This window comes from Uranotaenia lowii, chromosome 3 (assembly GCF_029784155.1).
Source record: "Uranotaenia lowii strain MFRU-FL chromosome 3, ASM2978415v1, whole genome shotgun sequence".
In the NCBI taxonomy this organism is placed as follows: Eukaryota; Metazoa; Arthropoda; class Insecta; order Diptera; family Culicidae; genus Uranotaenia; species Uranotaenia lowii.
Genome location: NC_073693.1, coordinates 259,789,783 through 259,815,301, shown reverse-complemented (window position 1 = coordinate 259,815,301; position 25,519 = coordinate 259,789,783). Strand labels below are relative to the sequence as shown.

The following is a 25,519-nucleotide window of genomic DNA, read 5'->3' as shown; positions in this document are numbered from 1 at the left end:
GCTTATTTGTCATGAATCAGAAAAAAAAGGAAATACTACTTCATCTCATCGCTTTACCTTCTTACCAAAACGGTCAAATATCCACGGGAAAATCGTGACGTCCAAATTACCTACAAAGAAACACGAATCAAACCATTAGCAAACGTCCGATAACAGCAGCAGAATGCATCAGATTGGAATTCGGAAAATGGAAATAGTTATTAGCTGATAGCTGAAATCTTCTAATTGAAGTCACCGACCCAAACCATAAACAAAAATAGGAACCGATGAGAACAAAACACAGCGCCAAACACCAATTAGGGGGACAGACCTTCCTCGGCTAATCGAAATCCGTCGAAGTCTTCGACGATTCGATTCCGATTTTCCTGGAGGAACACCCAAAGAGGCAAATGAACGTCATTGCCCTTAGGTTTCACACCCTCAAATTCGTATTGGAACCCCAGAAATTTGTGTTACCACATCGAGCGCCAGAGTCCCTGTGTCTTGGTGTCGGCAGCCGGACATTTGTGCAGAAAACAACAGCAAGCAGCCTGCAACCGGAAATCTCATATGCCCCATGCATAAATCATATCGGGAAACCCATTTTCCCGGAGGGGTCGTATATTGTGGTAAAATGCATACGCCCCCAACCACGAAGCCACCTTTGCTTGCCGGTCCTCCAACATCGCCGGAAGTTTTTCTTCACCGGAACGGGTTAGCCAGCTTGTATCGGAGAAAGCGTGGGTTGAAGATGGCGTCCTCGGAAGCAACCGGACGTTGGCGTTGCCGTGTACGGATTGCACTACCCGCCACCAGAGAAGGATTGTCCTAAATTGGTTCGAAACTGGCGGGTGTGAAATATGAGCCAAAAATTTGTGTACAGGGTTTTTGTGTGTGGGATAAACTTTGTTAAAGTCCGAAGTATTCGGGAGGGTTTTTTGCTCCGGCGACCAACGGCCAAGGTGGTGTCTCGTGGATCTTTTTGCCGAAACGTTGGGTTTATGTTTTTCGGAGCAAAACGGGGTTTGGACAACACGATATCTATGCTTCGGTCAATTGATTAGGGTGGGATTTCTGAATTAAACAACTTGCAAACGTAGCGAAATTGGATAATCATTTCGGGAAAGGAACTAATGTGTGACAATTTTTCCCGGAGTCTTGGGAAAAGAATGATTAAAAGCCTTTAATAAACTAGGAACAACTTGAACCACCTTACCATCTGAGGGCAAACCTGAATCGGATAATCCTTTTAGTAACTAAACAAAATATACAGTATCTCGTTTCTCACAGCCAGCGGTCAGCCATCGAAGGGCGTCTGTAAACTTTCTGCGATATACGAGTGGAGAAAATCTCTTGAAATCGAGTTTTCCCTCCTCCAATTTCCCTTATCGTTTTACCATAGTTACAAGTTGCAGAGGGAAAATTGACCAGTTTAGTGTTGTTTGGTTGGTAAGTTGGCTGGCTGTTGTAGGTCGGTTAAGGACTTGAACTGTATCCCAACTTACTCCTCAACAGTTGTAGTTACAGGCGCTTGTATATTTGATATGGACGATGCCTGTGGTTTACATCTTTGCGGAGATGGTTACCGAAAGGAGATTTTTGGTATTAATAAAACGGCTAAATTGTACTTGTAATTACAAATTTATCATTTTTGGATAGGGTAGCTAAGGTGTGAACAAGTGTTTTTTTTTTTCAAAAAACTTAATTTATTAATTACTATTAAAATATAAATCAGAATGGTAGTTTGGAAGCCGACGGGCATAGTAAAGTATCAAGGGTTGAATCTGCAGTAAACTGAGATAAAGTTAAAGGTTGTTCTATAAGAAGTTCTCACTCTTACTTATGTTCTTGTTTTGGATCTTATTTATGTTTTGTTTTGGTTCAAATCCAAGTTTCAGATTATGTTCGAGTTCAAGTTTTTAGTTTAAGTTGAAATTCTACTTCAATTTTTAGTTCTCGTTTAGGTTCTTATCAAGTTAAAGTATTAGTAATAGGTATAGTTAAAATACTAGTTTTGATATAGTTCTAGATCTAGTTGTAGCTGTATCCAGATTAGGATCTTGTTCCAAAAAAGCAATAAATCTTGTTTTAGTTTAAAATCAAGATCCAGTTCGTGATAAGGTTCAAAATTTGGATAAAAATCATATTCTAGATGAAGCAAAAGGTCTAGTTCTTGATCTTGTTCAGCTCAAATTTTAAAACCAATTACAGATTTCTGGTTCTCATTCGACTTCTAGATCCAATTCTTAATTTTATTTCAAGATCTAGATCCCATCAAGATCTGACGTGATCTGACATCCAAATGCTTGATCTAGTTCTCAGTTTAGTTCCAGATAAAGTTAAATCTAGTTCAAGAACCACTTTTAGATCTTGTTTGAAATCTAGTTCTGATTCAATTCAAGATATAGCTCTTGGTTAAGTTTGAACTTCAGATTTAGTTCAAGTTTGACTTCAAATCTAGTTCTAGATCAAGTTCTAGATCTAGCTCTAGATCTAGTTCTAGATCTAGCTCTAGATATAGTTTAAGATCTAGTTCTTGATCTAGTTCCATATCTAGTTTGAGATCTAGTTCGAGATCTAGCTCTAGGTCTTGTTATATATCTAGAACTTGATCTAGTTCAAGCTCTAGATCTAGAACTAGTTCTAGATCTAGTACTAGATCTTGTTCAAGATCTAGTTCAAGATCTAGTTCTAGATCTAGTTCTAAATCAAGTTCTAGATCTAGTTCAAGATCAAGTTCAAGATCTAGTTTGAGATCTAGTTAAAAATCAAGTTCTAGATCTACTTCTAGATCTAGTTCTGGATCTAGTTCTAGATCAAGTTCAAGATCTAGTTCTAGATCAAATTCTAGATCTAGTTCTAGATCTTATTTTAATCAAGTTCAAGGTCAAGTTCAAGTTAAAAATCAAGTTTTAGATCTACTTCTAGATCTAGTTCTGGATCTAGTTCTAGATCAAGTTCAAGATCTAGTTCTAGATCAAATTCTAGATCTAGTTCTAAATCTAGTTCTAGATCTTGTTCTAGATTTAATTCTAGATCTAGATCTAGATCTAGTTCTAGATCTAGCTCTTAATCTAGTTCTAGATCTAGTTCTAGATCTAGTTCTAGATCTAGTTCTAGATCTAGTTCCAGATCTAGTTTTTGATCTAGTTCGAGATCTAGCTCTAGGTCTTGTTCTATATCTAGATCATGTTCAAGATCTAGTTCTAGATTTAGTTCTAGATCAAGTTCTAGATCTAGTTCTAGATCTAGTTCAAGATCTTGTTCTAGATCTAGATATAGATCTAGTTAAAAAACAAGTTCTAGATCTCCTTTTAGATCTAGTTCTAGATTTAGTTCTAGATCTAGTTTAAGCTCAAATTTTTTATCTAGTTCTAGATCAAGTTCAAGATCAAGTTCTAGATCTAGTTCTAGATCTAGTTCTAGATCTTATTCTAGATCTAGTTCGCGATCAAGTTCTTGATCTAGTTCTAGATCTACTTCTAGATCTAGTTCTAGATCTACTTCTAGATCTAGTTCTAGATATAGTACTAGATCTAGTTTGAGATCAAGTTCTAGATCTAGTTCTAGATCAAATTTAAGATCAAATTTAAGATCTAGTTCTTGATTTAGTTCTAGATCTTGTTCTAGATCTAGTTCAAGATCTAGTTGTAGATCAAGTTCTAGATCTAGTTCTAGATCTAGTTCTAAATCTAGTTCTAGAAGTAGTTTTTAATCTTGTTCTAGATCAAGTTCTAGATCTAGTTCTAGATCTAGCTTCAGATCTAGTTCTAGATCAAGTTCCAGATCTTATTTTAGATCTACTGCTAGATCTAGTTTTAGATCAAGTTTCAGATCTTGTTTTAGATCTAGTTCGAGATCTATCTCTAGGTCTTGTTCTATATCTAGAACTTGATCTAGTTCTATATCTAGAACTTGATCTAGTTCTAGATCTAAATCTAGAACTAATTCTAGATCTAGTTCTAGATCTTATTCAAGATCTAGTTCTAGATCTTGTTTTAGATCAAGTTCTAGATATAGTTTTAGATCAAGTTCAAGATCTAGTTCTAGATCTAGTTATAGTTCTAATTAAACATCAAGTTCTAGATCTAGTTTTAGATCTAGTTTTAGATCTAGTTCTATATCTAGTTCTCGATCAAGTTCTTGATCTAGTTCTAGATCTAGTTCTAGATCTAGTTCTAGATCTTGTCCTAGATCTAGTTCTAGATCTAGTTTTACATCTAAATCTAGATCTAGTTCTAGATCTAGTTCTAGATTCAGTTCTTGATCTAGTTCTAGATCTAGTTCTAGATCTAGTTTTAGATCTAGTTCTAGATCTTGTTCCAGATCTAATTTTAGATCTAGTTTTAGATCTAGTTCTAGATCTAGTTCTCGATCAAGTTCTTGATCTAGTTCTAGATCTTGTTCTAGATCTAGTTCTAGATCTTGTCCTAGATCTAGTTCTAGATCAAGTTTTACATCTAAATCTAGATTTAGTTCTAGATTAAGTTTTAGATCTAGTTCTAGATCTAGTTCTAGATCTTCTTCAAGATGTAGTTTTCAACCAGGGTCTAGATAAAGTTCTAGATCTAGTTTAAGATCTAGCTCTTAATCTCGTTCTAGATCTTATTTTAGATCTAGTTTCAGATCTTGTTTTAGATCTAGTTCGAGATCTAGCTCTAGGTCTTGTTCTATATCTAGAACTTGATCTCTTTTTATATCTAGAACTTGATCTAAATCTAGATCTAGTTCTAGATCTTATTCAAGATCAAATTCAAGATCTTGTTTAAGATCAAGTTCTAGATAAAGTTTTAGATAAAGTTCAAAATCTATTTCTAGATCTAGTTATAGATCTAATTAAAAATCAAGTTCTAGATCTAGTTTTAGATCTGATTCTAGATCTAGTTTTAGATCTGATTCTAGATCTAGTTCTCGATCAAGTTCTTGATCTAGTGCTAGATCTACTTCTAGATCTAGTTCTAGATCTACTTCTAGATCTAGTTCTAGATCTTGTCCTAAATCTAGTTCTTGATCTAGTTCTAGATCTAGTTCTACATCAAGTTGTAGATCTATTTCTAGATCTAGTTTTAGATCTAGTTCTAGATTAAGTTCTTGATCTAGTTCTAGATCTTGTTCAAGATCTAGTTCTAGATCTAGTTCTAGATCTACTTCTAGATCTAGTTCTAGATCTACTTCTAGATCTAGTTCTTAATCTAGTTCTAGATGTAGTTTTTAATCTTGTTCTAGATCAAGTTTTAGATCTAGTTCTAGATCTAGCTCTAGATCTAGTTCTAGATCTAGTTCTAGATTAAGTTCTTGATCTAGTTCTAGATTTAGTTCTGAATCTAGTTCTAGATCTAGTTCTTGATCTTGTTCTAGATCTTGTTCTAGATCTCGCTCAAGATCAAGCTCTAGATTAAGTTCTAGATCTAGTTCTAGCTCGATCTCAAGATCTTATTTTAGATCTTTTTCTAGATCAAGTTCTAGATCTAGTTCTAGATCTAGTTCTAGATGTAGTTCTAGATCTAGTTCCAAATCTTGTTTTAGATCTAGTTCGAGATCTAGCTTTAGGCCTTGTTCTATATCTAGAACGTGATCTAGTTCTAAATCTAGATCTAGAACTAGTTCTAGATCTAGTTCTAGATCTTGTCCAAGATCTAGTTCTTGATCTTGTTCTAGGTCTAGTTCTAGATCTAGTTCTAGATCTAGTTCTAGATCTAGTTCTAGATCTAATTCAAGATCTTGTTCTGGATCTAGTTATAGATCAAGTTTAAGATCTTCTTCTACATCTAGTTTTAGATCTAGTTCTAGATCTAGTTCTAGATCTCGTTTTGAATCTAGTTCTAGATCTTGTTCTTGATCTAGTTCTAGATATTGTTCTAGATCTAGCTCAAGATCAAGCTCTAGATTTTGTTCTAGATCTAGTTTTAGATCAATTTCATGATCTTATTTTAGATCTATTTCTAGATCTAGTTCTAGATCTAGTTCTAGATCTAGTTCTAGATCTAGTTCTAGATCTTGTTCTGGATCTAGTTCTAGATCTAGCTCTAGATCTTGTTCTAGATCTAGTTATAGATCTTGTTTTTAATCTAGTTCAAGATCTAGTTCTAGATCTAGTTCTTGATTTGGTTCTAGATCTTGTTTGAGATCTATTTCTAGACATAGTTCTAGATAAAATTCAAGATATTGTTCTAGATCTAGTTCTAGATCTAGTTCTAAATCTTGTTCTGGATCTTATTTTAGATCTTGTTCTAGAGCTTGTTCAAGATCTTGTTTTGGAACTTGTTCTAAATCTAGTTTTAGATCTAGTTCTTAATTTATTTCTAGATGTTTTTCTAGATCTTGTTTTGGATCGAACTCCAGATTTAGTTCTCAAACTTGTTTTGGATATTGTTCCAGATCTTTTTCAAGATCTTATTCTAGATATAATTCTTGATCTAATAAGAGGTCTAGTTGATGATCTACTCCTAGATCGATTTTCACAGCTAGTTCTAGATCAAGTTCAAACCAAGTGCTAGACCTAGATCTAAACGTGGTTCTTGATCCTTATTCTGTTCTAGATTTAATTCTAGATTAAATTCTAGATGAAGTTGCTGTCTCAGATATTGTTCTTCAACTAGTTTAAGATACCGTTTAAGAACCAGGTCCCATTAGATCTTGTTTAAGATCTATGTATGAACTACAAAATCCAGTTTTAGATGAAGCTCAAGATAAAAATTCAAGATTTGGAATCTAGCACCCATTTTTTTGTGAATATTGTTCTTGATTACTCACGCTTTTCATTAATGGACAGCAGAAGATGTGAGACGACCCAAGATTAGTGCCAGCTTGTTAAATGATACTCAAGAGCATCGCTAAATTAGGAACAGAACATACCACTTAAGCGAAGATGAGGGCAAACAGATGTACGACACCAATTGAAGTTTGCCGTATATAGAATTTAATTTGTATTTATATTTTTTAATTTGTTTTAAATCAAACCTCGAAGACTAAAATTGTTAAAATTACTTCAAAGAGAGATAAGATAAACTGCCCTTTTTCAACTGTAGGTTGCTCATTGCTGCTCGGTTGAAATGACTCAAATACAGCATAAAAACCAATATCATGTGGTTAGCTGTGCAACGATTGGCAACTCTATCTAATTCAATTTGAAGTTTCATAATTCAAATTTGAATGATAAAAAATTGAGGGTGAAATAAATCCGTACAAGGGAATTTTTAACTGTGATTTAATCCTTATTTTGCAATTTTATCATTCTTATTTTGCAATCTTATCATGAATTCCTTGGAAACGCAAGTGAAAATAGCACAGCATTAGATTTTGAAAGAGTTAAGCTTTTCTTTTTAAACATCTGATATGACTTTTAAAAGTTTGAAAATTCTTAATAAAAAAACAAACTGTAAACAAAAAAAAAACAGAATTCAAAATTCTGATTTTTACTTGAATTTCAGGTACGGTTTACCTTTTTATCCTTAAAGTCAAGCTTTATTATTAGAATATTTTGTTCTGATTCTGTATTGGTAATTTTCCTCCGATTTTGAAAATATTTTGAAGTATTAAGAAATATCCTAATGAGGAACGTTCTGTTGCCCGAAGTTTGTTTAAACATAGAATTCAGGCAGAATTTTTAATTTGAAAATTTAAAAGCATTGTAAAAACAATTCTTAAGATTGAAAACATAGACCAAAGATCTTTTTAGTAATTTCCCCTTCGCTTAGCATATCCTCGAGGCATCTCATCTCGTGCCCAAGTCAAAGTGACGATTTTTTCGCCAACACTCAAAACAACTCCGTATTACCTCAATTAAACACGAACATAATCATATGTGTGAGTATCAGTTTAATTAAGGCATATATTTGAAAACCATTCTTCATTCAGAAGCTTTTTCAAGAAATGGTTCTCAGCTAAGGCATCCTCCATTCATCAACTAGCAACTGGAGAGCAAAAATTCTTCCAAGGCTTTCCACACAATAACCAACATCCGGCAAAAGTGTCACGCTCTTGTTTGCCTTCTTCACCTTCCACTACTCTTAACTTTCAGAGTAAGAAAATGAATGGAAAATGTGTAAGAGTGTCCCACGGCTTCCGTCCTTCTTTGGGGCGAAGTACCAACAAGTAGTTGCTTGCTGCTTGGCCAGAGCATCGCTAGTTGAAGTGAAAAAAAAATGTGGCGACAAAACAAAAACCGGAAACCATTCAGGACGCCAAATTGATGAAGAGCAGACGGCGGCAGCCCCCTGAAGGAACGAAGCAATGGGTAAAAGGTGGAGAGATTTGTGTGTGCACCTTTATTCAACAAGCTCAAGGACCTCCAGCAAGCGGGCTTGGTGCCGCAATGTCAACCCGTTTATTGTTTCACAGGCGCGCGTGGAAAAATACCGACCCATTAAACATCCGCCAATGTATGAGGGCTTAGTTGGTTCAGAAGCTCTTTCGTGTGCCTTTTTCCTTGCCTTTTTTTCCACGGATCCCGAAACGTTGCTGCTCATTTTTCATCATCGTAAAACAAACAAGCGACAACAACCGGAGTGGCGATAGGAAGATGGAAACCCCATGCCTCGTCTTGCAGCGCGAGACGCCAGGAAATACCTTTTTCCCAAGTAAGAAAACCAGTTGCTGTTGTCGTCATTTTTTTTTTTCTTGAATCAGTTAAAGGTGGGAGGACGAGAAAGGTGGGTGGTTACATTTAGAGGCAAGGATGAATGGAAACCCCAGAAGCAGAAGAGTCCCATTTTCTGCCTCAGCGAGAACCGGTTTGACAGCCATTTTCCTGCTCCAACAAAGTATGAAAATTGTTCATTCGTGTTGCGTGACTCCATAGTCGGGGTTGGTGTTTTTGTGAGCGAGACAAGCACGGCGCGGCCGCTGAAAACATGTAAATAAATTTATTCAAATGAGAACACGACAACGACGGTCGTCTTTTTTTTTTCTTCAGCAAAGCTTCTTTGAGAAAAGCGTCACACTTGAAGGTGAAAAAACTTGGTTCGAAAGGGAAATGTTCGAGGATTTCCTGCTGAGCTTACCTGTTTATTATTTTAATCACACCTACCGCAAGAAAACTTTTCAATTACCGAATGGGAACCGAAAATCTTTGCCAAATGATGCTCATTATGGTAAACATAAGTACAGATGGTATTCTGTTTTTTTTTGTGAAAAAATTGTGGAAGCTCAAAACATCAATTTTCAAACATAGTGTCGACTTATGATTTTTTTTCTCAAAAAAAGGATCGCAAATCTTATTTTTTCAAATTATAGACAAACCCTTTTCTTATCACTTCTTTACAGAAAGAATTATCCATATCGAACATCTTTGTCTGCTTTGGCGTTGAAAACTTAATTTTAAAAATTCAAGTCAAAATCAATGGAAATTAAACCAAAAAGATCAACAACCCTTTTTTCTTTATCTAAGGAGTGCTCATAAAAAGCTGATTTCAGGACTTTTTAATAGACTTCAGAAGGTAAAAAGAGCTTTTAAGATTTCCTAAGAAAACCTATTAAAAATATTATGAGGAAATACAATTATGAGTTTTTGCAGGAGCTCTCTTCTGAATTACTGAAGATGCGTCCAATGCGTTCATTCAACGGCTTGTATTTAATTTTCTTTAATTGAGTTTCTGGCATTTTCTTAAAAGTTCAAGTAGCACGTTTGAAAGATTTTCTGAGATAAAAGATTGAAAGGAACTCATCAAAGAATTGCGAAATTTACTCTCGCATGTTTCCAGAGGGGTTTCTCTTAACGAGAAGAACCTAATGAGAGTTCCGAGGCAGGGTCGTGCAAAAGACCCTTTCTTTGGGGGGGGGGGGATGTTTCTTAATTTAAATTTAAGAAATAATAACTAGTAATATAAAAAATGCATAACAAACAAGTTAATTGATTTCTCAAACCATGTATGACTCATGCTAGGAAAAATATCAAATTTACTGACACGATTCAAGGGCAATCAGAATCAGAGTTTTAAATTTTTGCGGTATTCAGTTTGTCATTTATAAACTGTTCAAAATAATGATCCTTATTCTGAACTACAAATTTTCTTGAAAAAAATTTAAACAGTGTAGTTTAATAATTTGAAATCATTTTTTCAGAAACATTAAAAAATCGAATGCAAATTATAATTTCGTTTTAAGCCAGAATTTAAAGCTTTGGACATAAGAATTAGAGCCCAAAAATGGAGTATATGAAATATAAGACCAGGTTGAAAAATAAATCAAATTGGAAATGTGAAAAAAATTAGATAGAAATTAACCAAGATTGAAAATTGTTCAGCGAAATGATAGTAATTGTTGATTATTGATCATCCTTATTTTTTTCCCTAAATTGAAAAGTTTATAAACAAAAAGTTAAATTAATCATTGAAAGCTTCAACTGACAATGTTAAGATTGGGTAATTAGTGGTTTTTTGAATAAAACAATAAACAACTGATAAAAATAAAAATAAAGAAAATTCCAGTTTCATTGTAAGTATTGAAAGCTCAAAGCATACTTAATAATGAAGTTTACATTGTGTATAAAAATGTTGCTTCACAGCTATAACTTTGAATCATTTTTTGAACTCTTAATAAAATAATTAAAAAAAAATATGATCGATTCAAGACAGTTTAAGAAGTTTGCAGTTCAAATTTTTTGTCACCGTCTTTTGGAGTATTAAATCCTTTTTAGGAAAAAAAGGAAAGAATAATGTTTTGTTATTAAAAGTTAAGACGAATTTTTATTATAAAACATAGAAATTTAGGATTGAGAAACAAACACAAACTTATTTAAAAATATTTCAAAAAATAAATAAATGTCTCTAAAAAATTCGGTGAAATGATTCTAATGAATTCGGTTAGTTGAAAATATAATTTAAACAAAATATGCAGATAAAAAATATTTTTCAACATTTATGAAGAATGCGTTCAATAAAAATATCTAACCATTTTAAAATTTATTTTTGCAATCTTATTGATGACGCAAGGAAGCATTATTTTGGAGCCTATGTTTTTTGAATTTTCAAAGATTTTGGCGTTCTGAACTCTAATCTTTTGTAAGGTTTTGTCTTCCACCTTTAGTTTTTGTGATATGATATTTATATTTTTTTAAGTTGAGTTGAGTTTTCAGTCAATCATTGATGAATTATGAACTAACAAATCTACATGAAATAAAATAACTGATTCTGAAAATGTAAAATTCATAATATTAATGAATAATATTTTGATGAAGGTAATAATAAAGGATCAAACAAAGTTAAATTCTACATTTTTCTAAACATTAAAACATATCATCAAAAGTATAACTGACGTTACTGAAGAAAGTTTATGAAAAGTTATTTTTAAAATTAAAAAAAAATTAATCTTGCAAAACGATTTGAGGTTTGCATTTAAAAAAATCTTAAATACAATTGAATTGAAAACTTATTGAAATATTCGTTATAATTCCCGTGTTTTACAGAACTGGGTAAGACACCAAATAAAAAACTTCTATGACTTTTTTCGCAGAATTAAAATTACCTGCGGTCTTCAGGAAAGTTGATAACTGGTCTGAAATCTTCTTTAACTTTTGAGAGTTTTTTAAAAAAAATTTAAAAAAAAATCTTAAACAATTTTTGCCATTTTTCAGAAGTTTTGAAAATAAAAGCTGGTAGAAAAATTTATGGCACTCAAATTAATCAAAATAAATTATGATTTTAGTGGACTGGGGATGCGCCAATTTCCTGACATGTTTGATTTTTTTAACACCTTTTGGGCTTAATCTCATTCTAATAGTCAAAAATAACTTTCTACAAGTGAGAAAATTTTGAAAAACTTTAGCAGAAATCATAACCTGGCATAAGTTTTAAGGATTTTGACATCAGTTCTGACTCAAGATTCTTATTCTTGGATAACTTTTACTAAATGAATTATATAAAATCTTACGAGTACAGTAGAAAACCTTGCACTTTCTGGATCCTTATGGGGAAGGTTTAACCCTCATGCCTCCCCCTTCCCCGTTCCTACGGCCAAGACTTGAAGGCTTTTTAAATGATCGCTGTTTAAAATTATTGAAGATTTGATGAGAGTCGGGAATTCTGGGAGTGAAATTATGAACCCCGGGAAACGTTACACCGAAATATTTCTAACTAATTTCCGGAAATTTCCAAGAACTTCTTTTTAGATTCCTGCTTATATTCTTAAAAGAATTTTTTAAAAATTCTTTTCATTTTCTTGGCATAGCATATCTCAACATTTCTTAAAATAAATTTAACATTCTGAAGATACAAAAAGGTTTAGCGAAAATTCTTTGAAAGGTTCCTGAGTGGTTGTTTATAGGAGAATCCTTTATACTCTTTTAAATTTCTGAGACAAAATATCTGTAGAGTTTATGAAATACTCGTTGAATAGTTTCTAAATACGCCCTACCAAGAGAAAGACTTTTTAAAAGTACCTTAAAATACTCTCTTCAACAAGCATTAGAAAATACGCTTCTGTGACTTTCATGGACCACTTTCCCATAAGTTGAAAAACGTCTCAAATAATTGATAAGAGTATTCACCGGGATATTTTTTGCTGTCTGAAAGAGACTATCTTGAGATTTTTTAAGACTTCGTCATAAATTTTTACAATTAATCTTTTATGATTTGCTAACGACGTTCTATAAAGCATAAAGGGAATTCAAGAATGCTCCAAAGATATTTTGAGTCAGTCAAGAGATTTTCTTAAAATCAGAATTTTTAAAAACATTCAAAGCTAGATCAAGCAAATAGAAATTTGCTGCTGCATTTGTTTTTACTTTTCGGCAAAAAACTGATAACTTTTCGAAAACAGTAGTAGTAATCGTTTAAGATAAAATCTCGTGCCGGAACCAAACAAAATCAATCAATGCAAAAGACTGTAAAAAGATTAAATAATGATCATTCTCATGACACAAAATTTGTTGTCTGCTCAGCTTCTTATTTAATCCGACCAACTTGAAGTTTGAGCCCTTTTTTTTGTTTCCCAGCCCTGGTTCCAAAGCGGAAACTCACTGATCGGCTTGACGTACATGAACTTCTTCAATACACTCTAAGGAAACCCATTTTAGAGTAATTTAATAGGCATTTTCATGATTTTGAGGGGGCCATCTTGTGAGTTTCTGCCAGGACTCTCTTGTTTATGCGAGTTAATTCTAAAGCACACATTTAAAGATTTTCTTAAAATTTCAATATTTTTTTTGACACTCGATTAAAAACTTTCTAAAATTACTTTTTGCGCTTTCGAGACAGAAAACCTTCTGTTCCAATTTCTTGAGCAATCTAGAAAAGATTCTCTTAACAGTCCTTTAAATATTTTCAACTCATTCTGAAGAATTTTTTTTGAGAAGTTCTTGAAAAAAGTCTTTGAATATTAAATAAGGGAACATACTAAAAATTAATCATTGGAATCACGAGTTTCTGAAGACACTTTCTACTCCGTTTAGGGGGAATTTCTAAAGATTGATGGAGAAGACTTTATACAGCAAGAATTTTTTACAAGATTTGAAATTCATTGTTCTAATATGGGACTATTAGGAACAAAAATATATTTTTAAGTAAATCACTGTCTTCCCCGCGTTCGACGTTGAATCGTTATTAAATTTGAAAACTTAAATCCTTAAATCCTTAAAACTTAAATCGAAAAGATTTTTCAGAATTCAAATTTAGTCCTTGATGACCAGATTTTTTTTAAAAAACGATAAACGATTGATATCGTTACAAAATTTTCGATTTAAATCACAGAATTACAAAACTTTTTTGTCGAAAATTCAGAATTTTTATCGTAGACTTGGGTCTTAGTCAAATTGATAAGAAATTTGAAAGTGATAGTTAAGTTATTAGGAAAAATATAATCTGAACAAAAAAACTCCTATATGACTTCAAGCAAATACATTAGATTGCATCTTTGCCTTTACTGAAACACAATAAATGCTAAAAATTCTAGAAAAAGTTAACACTATGAATGGTTTTTGGGCAAATGCAACTGCAAACAAGTGAAGTAGATATTGATGTTAGTTATTGACATATCATTTTTTTTAAAATTGGTATGGGTCAGTACTGAATGATGATTTACAATCTATCATTATGAAAAGTAAAAAAATTCAATTCAAGGAAAGCTTCGCGGACCACACAATTATATCACAAGAGCCGCATGTGACCCGCAGGCCGCTGGTTGCTCATCTATGATGTAAAAGAATCGTTGAAATGACAAAAAAAAAACGTTTTAAGAAAATTTTTTTTGGCATATTCAGCAAATCCAACCTGTGTAAAAAGACCCGAGTTAACTGATTTCTGAGTGCCTATACTGTAAAACTAGAATATAAGTAGAATTCTTGCAGATCTCTATTGAAGACTCTTGAATGATAATTTTCGGAGGAATAACCTTGAGAGTTTCAAAAACGAACCATTCCAGACTTTTCAGGACGATTACTCTGTGAGTTTTAAAAAAAAGATTCTTTCTAGAGTACCCCACACCGGACTCTCTTTTGAAATCTTTTATACGCTTTTCTTAAGGAAAATTCGCAAGAGTATCTGATAATAAAGCATTTTTAGCTAGGTGATTCTAAAGGAAATTTCACAAGAGTATCTAATAAAATAGGAAATTTTTTTAGCTGGGTGATTTCTAAAAATAACGGATTTTTTATTCGGCAGAAGACTTTCACATGAGTGTGCCAAGGAACTCTCCCAAGAGAAAATGAAAAAATATTGAAAATTCAAATGAACAACCAATAAATAACAACCATTTCTACATTTTTTGATGACTAATTATAATGAGAATTTTAACCATTTTTAAAGGTGAATATAACCTTTAAAATCGATGCCTATAAAATAAAGCTCATGCTTATGCAATGATTCAATGAAATCAAAAAACTAGTAGATAAGACCTAATGAGGACTTTGTTCAAACATTTATTCACATAATTGGAAATAAATGTCGATCAAAGATCATTAGTAGCATTTCGTGGTAGGTTTTGTCTCTTGTTTCTCTCAAATCGAAGCCTGGCAAAACTTTGGAATGAAATGAACGTTTGACTCAAAATATGAAAATGTTTAGTGTAGTGGAAATAATTGAATTGACTCAAAAAACCACGATGTACATAGGATATGATTGATTTAAATAATTTCCGAGCATATCAAAAGTAGGGTAGCTTTTAACTGTGGTCAAAGACTAAATTGACCGACATAAGAGAACGCTCAAGGCTGTTCCATACCGTGTCCTCTGTTAATGTAGACAAACAGAGTGATATCCTTGCAGCCATTTTCCTCCCTCGGGGCATCACAATGAAAACATGGGAGAAAGATGACACACATTCCAGACATCCGGACTCTCATCAAGAATGCACATTCACTCTTTGGTCGGCAGGCTACATCGTAGTCGGTCGTTGGGAATGAGAAAAGCTTGAATGAAAAAAAAACATACACACAAGAGAACGCAAAAAGGGAATGAACAAACATTCCAGCAACCAGAAAACCCTAGCGCAGGGCAAAGTGAAGGTACAACTTTACATCTTTTCCCGTAAGTTTCTGCCTTTTTTTCATCATCCCCCCTCTACCTTCGCCAGGAACTGGCCACCATCACAGGAATGGTTAGGGGGGATGAATGAGATTTTAATACTTTTGCGGTTGCTCTTCTGCACGTTTGAATCCAATTTTCGAGCAGCTTAAAATGCACTTGCACACACTCCTTTTTCGGTGGGCGAGAGGAAGATTACCGGGTGGGGGCTGAAGTCAGACAGAAAAAAAACGGAGGAAAGCGGACACACCAGCCAGAGATACCGAAATGATTCGTTGCAAGGGACGACAAAGTGTACCTCCATTTTCGCAAGTGCCCTCCACATTATGCATTCTTTTTCCCTGCAAGCAGCCCGGGAACAGCTTCCGGACACCCACAACTTAAGGTTTTGCTGTATTTGTTCTTTTTAACCAGTGGTACTCCTATTTTTTTTCTCGTTCTGTTATCCTTCAAACAGAAAATACAACCCACCATACACCATGATACTTATGCACGTGGAAAGGATGAATGGGTGGATGCTGGCAGAATAGATTGGGAAAGTGGCACAGCACACATTTGGCTCCGAGGGATTGTACTGAGAGCGAGCAAGCAAGCAGCAAACAAACAAGCACCCTTATGGGGAATGCAAATTAAAATTCTAGAATGGAAATCATTCTTGAAGAACAGGCAAATGCATTTTACTCTTTATTTAACAAGTCCGCAGCAAGCAAATGGAGCGGGTGTTTGTTTATATTTCTTTTAAAGGATGAGGATTTTTGCACATTTCGTAAGTGCGATGCAGTTTTTTTCATGGCAACCGTCAGAAACTTTTCAAACGAATCTTTTATCAGATTATAATCAGATAATTATTTCAATCCATGATAAAAATATTACGAGTATCAACATTTCAACATTGAGTTCCATTTTAAACGAAAATTTTTTCCAACGAATGGCTCAACCCCCAGAAAACAATCTTAGCCAGTAGCAAAAAAAGCTGTTTTTAGGGCTCTCGTGTGTGTGTCTGGTTCAATGTTACTCAAATTGCCTTATAATTTTCTGCCTTCGCGCGTTCGCTGCTCGTTTATAGTCGATGTACCTTCTTTGCTCGAACACATTAGCATAAACAGGATGTGTGGAATGTTCCTTCTTCCTGCGAAGTAGGGAAACATTGTTAGCACCAAGATATGTTGGAAAAAGAGTTCTCTCTACGGTTGTTTGGTAATAAAAATAATCAGTGAGTGTTTTTTTTTTACATATTTCTTGTTTTCTGGGTGTTTCTTGTACTGAGGTTTCCAAGTTAATTTTTTCCCTCTTTGTTTAACCTTGATTTCTATCGGTAGAGTTTTAGAGCTCTTGAAAATAAAAATTGTGAAAAATTTGAATTCTATACTGCATAAGCATGAGCTTTATTTTGTAGACATCGATTTTAAAGGCTATATTCACCTTTCAAAATGGTTAAAATTCACATAATTATTAGTCATCAAAAAATGTAGAAATGGTTGCAATTGACTTCATTTGAATTTTCAATATTTTTTTTCATTTTCACTCTTGAGAAAGTTCCTTGGCACACTCATGTGAAAGTCTTCTGCAGAAAAAAAATCCGTTATTTTTAAAAATCATCTAGCTGAAAAAAATTACTATTTTATCAGATAAACTAGTGCAATTTTCTTTAGAATTACCAAGCTAAAAATGCTATTTTATCAAATACTCTTGTGAATTTTCCTTGAGAAAAGCGTATAAAAGATTTCGGAAGAGATAAATATTTAAAAAAAAAATTAAAAAGCATTCCTTAATTTGATGAAGTGTAATAAACAAATTGAGATTCAGTTCTATTTAACATAATGTAGATTTGTTAGTTCATCAGTCATCAATGATTGGTTTAACTGAACACTCATCTCAACTTCATTTAAAAACTAATAGGGTAAATGTACCCGACCTTGACACCTAAGGCATGGTTTACCCTTTTTTTCGACATTCCTACCTTCCTGTTGAGTGCACCATAGAACATCCTTTGAAGAATTTACTTGCTAACTTGCTTAGAGTTCAACAAAAATATGTTTTCTCTATGGAACTTGATTTAAAGTGAGCAAAATGCATAAAAAGTACTCACTGCGGTGCTCCAATTACTTGGCCGCCGTACCAATTGTTTGCCGTTTCGATGATCCGATTCTTGGTCACCAACAAAGTGCAATAGATCTGTACCAACAATGCTCAATTGACAGTTAACAGAATCGTTGGCTATTCTGAATATAAGGCCACTGACAGAATGACGTCAGCTGAACGTAAAGTTCTTTGCGACGATGGAACACCGGGCTTCACTCATACAACAAAAAGGTTTTTGAAAACATTGATGAAATTTGGTAGGAAGGGAAGCACAAAATAAGCTTTCATTTCAAAAAGTCGGAAGTCCAGAAATTCCGCAATGCGATTGCGACACATAGGGTTATTTTCACTACCAAACAACTGTCTTCATATTGTGGAGTATGGCTTCATAAAGTAAGAAATTGAAAAATTTCTTGAATGGTATTTTAAAATTTTGCCCTTTTGAATTTGTTAGCCGAGATTATGAGCTTCTAGCACCTCGAATGCCCGGGGCGTTGCGCAGTGGTTTGACACGCCAAATAGATGTTAGAATGTAAACCTTGCAAAAACATTTTTTTTAATTCGACTCAAATCAAAAATTTTAAGGAATAATTGGAAAGCAAACGATATTTTCCTGGACTTCCAACTTCTGTTTCAATGAAAAAATTAGAACAAAAATCCAAAAAAAATTAATCTGAGTAGGTATATGGTTCCCAAGCAAAAGAAAACAATTCAAAAATTCAATTAATTATGTATTTTATATACTTAAGTCATAAATTGCCATCGATCTATCAATTTTTAGATAAGAAAAACATCTTAAGTCTTGTGAGATGCTTAATTTAGTTTAGATTTTTTTTAATATTTCGAACCACTGTGTTCTGTAGGAGACCACGTGGCTTTTGCTCGGCAGACTGCAATGCAAATGCTGTTCGCACGCATACCAATGTACCTTCGATTCATGGTTCCCAAATAGCGATTTTTGCATTTTCAATGCTCGGATATGACTTTTAGTTAGTCGAATCACTTAAGTTCTCCAACTTATTTCGAAGCTTAAGTTGATAGCAACGGTCTTATCATACAACCCAATTAGTATGAAAACATTTGTGCGTAGTTTCAAATGAAGTTTTAGGGAAAACATCAGCCCAAAAATACCTCTTTAATGAACATGTATTTTTACCAGCTTCCAATACTGGTGGTGTATTTCGATTGAAGTTGCATGCCAAGAAAAGAAACAAAATTAGTTTTAAATTTTTATTCGAAACCTAAATAAATATTCACTCTTTAGTCTTTCTAGTATTTTTTTATTTTTTGCCGAGTTTAACTGTAAGCATGAGTATTTATTGCAAATTTTCAAATGAATGTCCGCGTTTGAAATCGCATGTGAATTTAACAGTTGCACTAGGAAGGTGAGTTCATCTGATTTTCATACGGTGATTTCCAACATAATTTCCTCGGATTCAGATCGAAAAAAATTAACTTCTTTATTAAAGTACAAACAATAACAAAATTCGGTATGCACAGATTTGAAACAATTTATTCTCTTCGCAATGAAAATATATTTAAAATTTTTTAAGCTCAATTTGGACCTGAAATTTGTCAAGAAAAGGACCATGCCAAAATAGGGCTCACTTACCCTATACCTTTTTCCACTAAAAATAGAGATGGTAGAGAAAAATAGAAGTCAAGACGACTAAATCCACCAAATTTTTAAAACATTGGCTTAAAATGATGTTTCCTTAGTAATCAATTAAATTCTTTAAATAAGTTTTCAAAATAGTATGATGTTTTTATTGAAAAAAAATCTGACTAAAATGTTAACAAACTGTTTTTTCTTTTTCACATTTTGATTAAATTTTCAAATACGACTAAACGACTTTTAAAGAATCGATTTTTTAATTAATCCGAATATTTTAGCCAAACTTTTAAGTTTTTTCGAAATATTTACAAAACCATTTTCTTTGTTCTTAAATTTTGTTTTTTAAGTGTTTTGAAAAAGCTATCTCCTTGGAAACCTAGAAATCTAAATTTTGTATAAGAAAAACATAGTTCCTACATTTTTTTAATTCTAGGACTCGATATTCCAATAGAAAGCGACAAAATATTTTTAGCCCTAAATTTAAAACAACAAATTCTGCGCTCGGAAGTTGAAAATGTTTATTTTTTTTTACATTTCAATTCAACTCTCTTGAATCGATTATAATTTTTTTTGAATAATCTAAGACAAGTTTGAAAAAAATTGAAGTAACAGCTGTCAAGCAAAATTTTGATGTGCAATGTTAATTAAATTAGTGTTTGCTTCGTGCTTTCAATATTTAAAAAAAAAATGGAAATTCCTTATTTTTATCTCTACCAGCTTCTTATTGATCATTCAAGAAATAAAAAATTACCAAAATGTACATTGTCAATTTAAACTATCAATGATCAATTGCACATGTTGAAGAAACAATATTTAAATTAAGACGATCAAAAATAAAAAAATATTATCATTTTGTTGAACAATTTCTAACCATGGTTATTTTCTTACCTGATCTGAAATATATTTTACAATTCGAATTTGATTTCATTTAAAATCTGCTGCAGTACTATATTATTTTCTTTGCTTTGCACAAAATCTTTGGATTGTACAACTTACAACTTTCTATTGCCTGTCTTATAATTTCATTTTGCAGGTAGCCTGAGGTTTGTTCAACTTTCTTCACCATTTAAGACAATTTAATGTTACTGTATCCCAAAGCAATTATATTCTTCTCTTATTACGATTTTACTTTGAATCGCCGTGAACATAAATACAATAAAATTTAATGTTTACTATAAAAAAAAAATGAACTATATACAACTTCATCTATACCTTCCCTCAGTCTCGAACTCACTACGTTCCGATCCCTGTCCTTCGATACTTCCTCGGCGCCATTTCATGTTGATACAAACAAGCGAATTTGTTCATGTACAGTTGAGAGTGCCGTTTAAAATTCAGTTGATCATATAAAATACCACCGACTGCATAATTTCGGACTCCAAATCTATTTACAGATTCCGTTTTTTGATATACAACTTTAACCTATCTCATAGACGATTCGATTAAAATCGATAATAGTATTCAGCGCTGTGCAATCTTAGCAGTAAATAGCTACTGTACTGTTAAACGATTCGACAATTTGACATAAGATGATTACGATATTACTTAAATAGCATAGGAATTGCATTATTAACAATTATTTACCGATTAAGTTTATCTCAATAAGCGACTTTGAATGACAAGTACGAGTGGATTGTTCAAATTCCATTATAAGATTTTCTTACAATTACTGTACGACCTTTCATGGAAATAATATATCATCATAGATCGCAAGCATCAAAGATTGCTTAATTGTGGGATTAAATATTGAGCTTCACACAATTCTATTGCGATCCAAAACAACTTTATTGATCTTTTTATACGCTTCAAAAAATGTTATCGTATATAATGAACTATACAAACCATAAACGATAAAATATAACTTGGTTTAGCTACAACATGATGTTTATACAATTCCAATTTAAACTGGATACTTAAACAATGTACAATGAACACTGCTTTACGATTTCTGGTTTCTTTTTTTATTTATTATTATTTTATTTGAAACGGATGAAATCTTTAAGCTTTAAGAAGCCACACTTTTTTCATTTTTATTTTTAACAATGGATTACTCAAGTCTAGCACTTTTCTTTAAGAATAAAAGAAGAAAGAAAGGGAAATAATATTTTATAAGGGAAATAATATTAAATTTCTGCACTAATTCTTATGTTCAAAACTTTATATTCTGGTTTCAATGGACATTTCATATGCATTATCTTTCGGACATTTCTAAAATATTGATTTCAAATTTGTAAACTAGACTGCAAAAAAAATATTTTCAAGCAAATTTATAGTTCAGAATAAGAATAAACATCACAAATAATTCATTGAAGCCTACCAAAAATCAAATTCATTTGAAATATTGATTCTGTTTGATTTTGAACCAAATTACCCAAGCAACCATAAGCATTAAGCCATAACCCTTAATCAGCATTAAATCAACATTCTTAATGCAAGTTAGTATTATATCAACATTCATAATGCTTTTTAGTTTTATATAAGCATCATTAATGCATAGATGCAATAACAAAAATTAACACTTATGATAGCACTATACGCACATATAGAGCTACTATATAAAGTTAACAAGCATTAAGACTGTAGCACTAGAACTTCATGTAAATGATTATTTAAAGCTTTTATGAAGCGTAGAACCCGCGAATGTAAACAAAAATGATTTTTTCATTTGCTGCGTGTGAGTAAGCAAGACAGCAAATGAAAACAATCAGAGCGGGCAGTTGCAGTTGTCTTCTCCCAAAATTTTCCAATACCTTCTCATACATACAACCCGAACCGAACAGTATTTGAAGTACGGGTTTTTTCACCTACCTTATCAGCATCAAGAGTGGTCGAAATGGTAAAGTCGCAAGGAAAGATAAAGACTGCTGCGAGATCCGTGGTTTGAGACTCATCAAATGTAATTCATAATTCAATTATAATCACTTCGCATTTCATAGAACCCTTCATCAGGCATAATCTTCCATTCAGCAGGTTGATTGATGTTGTAGATAATGATTTTATTTTTTTAATTTTTGTTCATTTTAATAAATCAAAGAATAATTTCCTATTTTGAATTTCCGTTTCATATCAATCATGATCAATCAATTAAAAGGTGTTCTTAGTATGCATTGTTAATGCTTTTATACGGCTGGCGAAAAATGACGTTTTGATGGTGCCCTCATTCAGCATTTGTAATGCTTATTAAAAGCTATGTTGTGATAGCATTTATTCAGCCCACTATTTCGCCTTTTTAGCATTAAATCTGCATTATATACGCATATAGTGCAAAACAAGCATTAATTCAGAGTTTTATATGGGAATAAAGTGTTGATTAAGGGCTATGTTTTAGTGCTTATGGTTTCTTGGATAGTGAAACTTTTTTTTTCAAGCATGTGTAATGGTCATACCTGAGTAAGAAAAGGATTTAAGGAATCAATGTGCATTTTTTTAATTGATATTCTTCCAAGAAAAATTTTAATTTCAAACCCCACCCGGTTTTATCAGGCTTTGCCAGGGTATTTTGAATGATTCCTGGGTTTTGACCCAATTTATCCGGATATGGCCCTTAGTTTTGGTCGATATTTTTTTAATAAAATTATACAAATGGTTGATATATTTTCGAACCGATCTTTTCTATCTTTAGAATTTTTTTTCTCGATTACCTAAGATTAAGATACAAATCAGAGTATCAATATATTCCCAACAGTGCCATCTGTTGATCTGGACCTTTGGCTCAGTTGTCTTAAATTTGATTGAAATTACAGTTAAAAATTCTCAAACTAAAAATGACTATGAGAATTTTTTTTTTTTTTTGGTTTTTTGGTTAAATAAATCGGTCACTGCTGCAAAGACCTTTTATTATCTCAACCTCATCTAAACCTCAATGTATTTGAAATAAATGCTACACTTTGTTTTGTGAATAACTGTTGAATGCATGGATGAAAATTAATGAAATTTTTTTCGAGGTGACCTCGTAACGTAATGCAAACGAGAACAAAATTTTGTGATAATCCTTCAACTATTTTCAAGAATAGCGTCCAATACAGAAGCTCATTCTCATTTTTTTGGGCAGGATCGAGAATAAATCAGAAAAGTCCTAGTGGGAGACCCAAAAACAGCTAGAAATGAACTATTTGATCAAAGTTCGTATGGTTAATCGTTTAAAGAGTCCTAGAGGATCTAACAGAAGGCTTAAATTAGAATAAAAGTGCAGATGATTGATTTCATGAAGTTTAGGAGCCGGGGAGGTTTTAACAGCCGCAATCGAACATTTCAATACGGGAGGTGATAAAATGATAATTTTTTCTGACTGGTTCGCCTGTCTGACTAATAAACAAGCCTGTTTCCATTTCTACAAGATAGAAAAGCTGCTCACTGATAATATAAACAAAAGCGGCGGTCAAATCGTGCACAGAATAATTGGACCGCTGCGCTAGTGGGAAAATTTCAAAAAATTACTAGTAATAGACAGCAAATCGAACACTATAGCGGCACCTGTCAGGTTTACAGTCAGAAACTTTTTGTTTAAAAAAATCGTCTGAATGTTAAGAATATGAACAAGGAAAAACATTTAAAAATTGATGTTTAGTTGTAGAGAAGGCTGCCGATCTGTGGAAAATGCTAATCTGTCAGTACTTCATAACAACTGACACAATGAATTGCTAAATATAAAAAAAAACTGCCTCATATTGCGACCCTTTCCCCTGCAAAGCACTTCATTAGGTTCCACAAAGTTTATACTCTGTTTTTGTTGGATCTAGAATTATGCCATTATGCGAATACTGCGGTGGGATGATAAAAACTTAAATATGTTGTTTTGGTGCCGAAGGAGGACAATCAGCTAAATTTGTCATAATTTTAACCAAATTAAAAATGTTGAGTAAAAATATTTGATGGTCAACATTTTTTCTATACATTTTTAATTTGGTCTAAATTATGACAACTTAAGCCGATTGTCTTCCTTCGGCACAAAAACAGCATATTTGACTTTTTATCATCCTATCGGGACAGAAAAGAAGTAATCAAAACTAGCTAATTTATGTCGAAAACTTCTTCACTGTACGTTATCTTAAAAGCTACTTTACAGAACGTCAGAAAAATTAAAATTAAATCATCAGGTACCTTCGTTGAAAATTTCATCAACTTTTATTCATACATTCAAAAGTAATCCACAAAACAAAGTGTTGCATTTATTTTTAAAGGCACTCCTTAGAAACATCTTAAATATCTTGGATCTTATGAACTCCTTAGACACATCTTAATTATCATGGATCTTGGAAGCTGAGGTCAAAATTAAGAAGAAACAGTTTATTCTAAAAACAACCACGAAACATCAAACTTCAACCAGCAAACCAGCACAGCGCTCCCAAATTTGCATAATTCAATCCGGTTGCCATCGTGGTAGGATCGGTTTGATTAGTTTTTCCTTCATCCCTCCAAGCAGCAGCCTCAGATTTCCCAATCAAATCGAATATCCTACAGAGAGAAAGCGTCCCTTGGTCCAAAAACTCCCAATCGAGGAAACTGATTAATTAAGTTCCACACCGCACCGGGCAAAAAACGTGTCACCCAAAATCCGGTTTGCAGCATAATCAACGTCAAATTATCGGCGGGATCGACTGTAATTTTTGCGTTTGTCCTTCACTTTTCCGACATTGTCTCCCAAGGGGAAGCTTTTTCGTCAATGAGCTTTTCCCAGCTGCCCTTTTTGTTTTTGGTTTTACTAATTTAGACAAGTGATCTGACCATGAGAGGATAAAATTGATCATTAGGAATTTTCTGAAAATTCTTATATCAAAGTATATGATAAAAAAATATGTAGTTTATATTGAAAAATTATCACCAATTAAAATCCGCCGAATCATTATTCCCTAAAGCGCAAACAACTTGCATGAAATTCAATGATTATAAAACGGAAAGCTCCACTCACTCAAGCAATTTCCGATTTCAATTTCAAATTGGAATAAAATGATGCAAATTGAATCGTAATGAACAGGGTTGGGTAGTTTCGGAAGGAAGGCGGGGGAGGGGCTTCAATCCCTAATTTAATTTCATTCATCGGAAAAGAGCAACTTTGTTGCGCAAATCGACGCAAAACTCGGAAGGAGCAAATAATTTTAAAACTAATTTGCATCCGCCCATCATCAAGAGCCAAGGCAAGGCAGAACCCTTTCGGAAAAATCAACGACTAACATCTACTTTCTAGTGGAAAGAAAGTCAGCAGCAACAACAACAACATCCAGCAGAGAAGTAGCAGGAGAAATCAACCATCGGATAAACTTTGGCCCGAAAAGTAATTATCTTGCAATCAATTCGTATGCAAATGTGATTAGATTTTTCCGGGACAACCCGGAAGCTGCCTAGCTGGCTGGCTGCCATTGCTGGAAGTAATTTCAAGATTACTCCTACT

The 25,519-nt window shown here is 33.0% G+C and overlaps 1 pseudogene; it reads left to right on the top strand.

The window, feature by feature from the left end:
• Positions 1-613: 613 nt before the first annotated feature.
• On the top strand, positions 614-5,074 carry LOC129753345 (sericin-2-like; annotated as a pseudogene).
• Positions 5,075-25,519: the final 20,445 nt, after the last annotated feature.